Consider the following 2,817-nt stretch of genomic DNA (forward strand, 5'->3'; position numbering starts at 1 on the left):
GAGGGCTGGATCTGGCCCCCGGGCCTTATGTTTGACACCTGTGGTTTAGACGGTGACGGTGTTTTTGGGGCTTAAAAATACAAAAATCTGAAACCACCCTCCAGAGTGGAAAAGTTGAAAACGCTCCGCCGTAGCGTTTCCGTCTACACTGCCCAAGACGCAAAACTCTGGTCAGATCTGCTCACGTCGCGTACGCGTTTACGTCACAAACATCATCACTTAGCGTCAACACCTAACCGCCTGGCATGCATACACAATCGAATTCCACACACTTTTGCGTCGCAGATTTCCTCCCGAAAACACTTGTCTAAACGCGGAATAAAAACTGAAGACGCGACGCCACTTTTGCGTCTTCTGTTCAGACCGTCATCAAATAAACGAAGCCTAAGTCTAAATCTATGTGCTATTAAACCTTTCTATGTTCATGGAGACCAAACCACCAAGAGAGACCAAGTTACAGGTCAGATCTGTGGAGAGGCGACCCCGCTCACAGTCAGAATGCCTCTTTTTCTAGGCATTTTTGAGTTTTAAAACCACCTGTAATTGAATAAATGTAAAGTAGAGCTGTTTAATGTCATACTGTGGAACATTTCAGATCCATAGAAACACGCAGGTGATGTACCGTCCGTCAGAAAAGTCACACAATGCACCTTTAAATAATACTGGCCTATAGAAACTCAGCGACAGAGAGATTAGATGAAGAATTGCTTTAGGAGTATGAGCCTAATAAATATTTGAATCCGGACCCAGAGGCAGTGTTGTGTAAAGGGAAACTTTATTGCATAAATACATAAAGAGTGCAGAGTGCATTTACACAGAGCTGCAAAACTGTAGTAAGACTTATTCAGATCTGAGGTTTAAAAATCATAATAAAGACTTGTAGTGTAGTGTGTGTTCATTTTCAAAGTCATCTCTGTCAAATAAAACCATGCATTAACATCACATGACCCGTCTAACACTTTCTCTGGACCTTCAGTAGTATGTTACAACTTCCTGTCTGTATTTCTCTGTACGTCGTAACCAGAGGCGGGAGATACTGCACATCAGATACAAAATAATATTGATAATTATGTTTGGAAATACGCCAACCAAAAACATGAATAGTTAAAGTGAAATTTGTAGCTATAGATTGGTACTTTTGTGTTTTATTTCAAGATTTCTGGGACGTTATACAGATATACACGGTCAAAAGTTTTAGAACACCCTCATAGTTTCCAGTTATTTATTGCAATTCGAGTCGTGCAGGTTCAGTGAAGAGCTTGAAATGGTACAAAGGTAAGAACTGAACAGACAGAGGTTTAAAAAAAGATAATGACCCAAAACACAAGTCCAAGCTCTGCCAAAAATACCTCAGGAAAAAAGAACACAATGGTAAAGCTTGAAAACATGGAGTGTCCAGCACAGTGTCCAGACTTAAACCCCATGGAGCTGGTTTGGGGATGAACTGGACAGAAGAGTGAAGCAACCTACAAGTGTCACACATTTATGGGAACTTCTGCAACAGACTTGGCAAAAACTTTCTGAAGAGCCACGAGTGTGTTGAGCTGTTATATCTGCCAAAGGTAGACACTTTCATGAATCAAAAGTTTCGAATATGATTTGGTCTAGAACTTGATTCCATGATTTCTTTGGTTACGATTACACTGAAATGAATGTATCACTGTATCGGAAACGATTTGCATCCAGACAAGTCGTTTCTGTGTCCACAATCAAAGCCTTCCCTATCCACACAGTAACACAAAACGCCTGAAACACTAGTGGACATGTGGACGGTAAAAACAAAGAAGTGGAGCACCATGTCTGAAGTTGCAGCAGCTGATTTTGAACCGAGGAAGATGGCAAGCGTGAAAATAGTCTTTTCATGGACCGACGATGAGGTTCAGTTGTTACTGAACATAATACTGGATTCTAAGATGAGCATGGCAGCTCAGAGTGTGGACTGGGACCCCCGTTTGTCTCTGGTTTGTTTAAACTGTTTTCCGCAATAGCGTCACATGACCAATGTCACGAACCCAGCGAATCAGGAAGGCGCCAGTCACAGTGACGTGGTCCAATAAGGACGCAGCTAGGAGCTCCTACATCAGCAGTATCAACATTTTCAGGCGTCCACACAGTGCTGGATCAAATTAATTTGTGGGAGCTGGCAGCACCAGATCGTTCCGTCTCTGGAGCCGTTTTCAGTCGGAGCCGAAACGAAAACGACTCGAATACATACTAGTGTGGATGGGGCCTTTTTCAACTCAAATTGCGTATTTGTTCTATACTTTCATTTCAGAGGCAATGACACAATAAACTAAATAATTTTCAGTCAAAAACTGGAAAAAGTGTGGGGTTCTAAAACTTTTGACCAGTAGTGTATGTAACTTAAAAGTGGAACTACAGTATGTCACTTCTCGCTTCCATGGAGATGTTATAGCCTTGCCTGGAAAGTTCCACAGTGTGGCATTCAATTTATCTCTATGAATATACCACCAAGCCAGGTGTTAGCAATAAGATCACCTGCAATTGCAAGACAGATGAGTTTAATTTCAAAGTGTGGAACATTTCAGGTAAAACATTATCTCCATTAGACGAGCAGGTGTGAGATAATCCTCCAGAAAAGTTACATGGTACACCTTTAATTATACAGCCCATTACAATCTTACTTTCCCTTGTGTTTTATATGGAGAGGTTTAGTCTGGAATTGCTTCAAAGATGATTTTATTTTAGTTTTTAGCACTTTGTAGAAATAAAGTGTTGTGGATAATACAAAACAATTCAGAATTCACTTTTGCCAGTATCGCCCACCCCTAGTACTTCCTGTTCCCATGCACGGGT

Source organism: Boleophthalmus pectinirostris, unplaced genomic scaffold (assembly GCF_026225935.1).
Source record: "Boleophthalmus pectinirostris isolate CB_2022bp ecotype Guang Dong unplaced genomic scaffold, ASM2622593v1 HiC_scaffold_14, whole genome shotgun sequence".
NCBI lineage: Eukaryota > Metazoa > Chordata > Actinopteri > Gobiiformes > Gobiidae > Boleophthalmus > Boleophthalmus pectinirostris.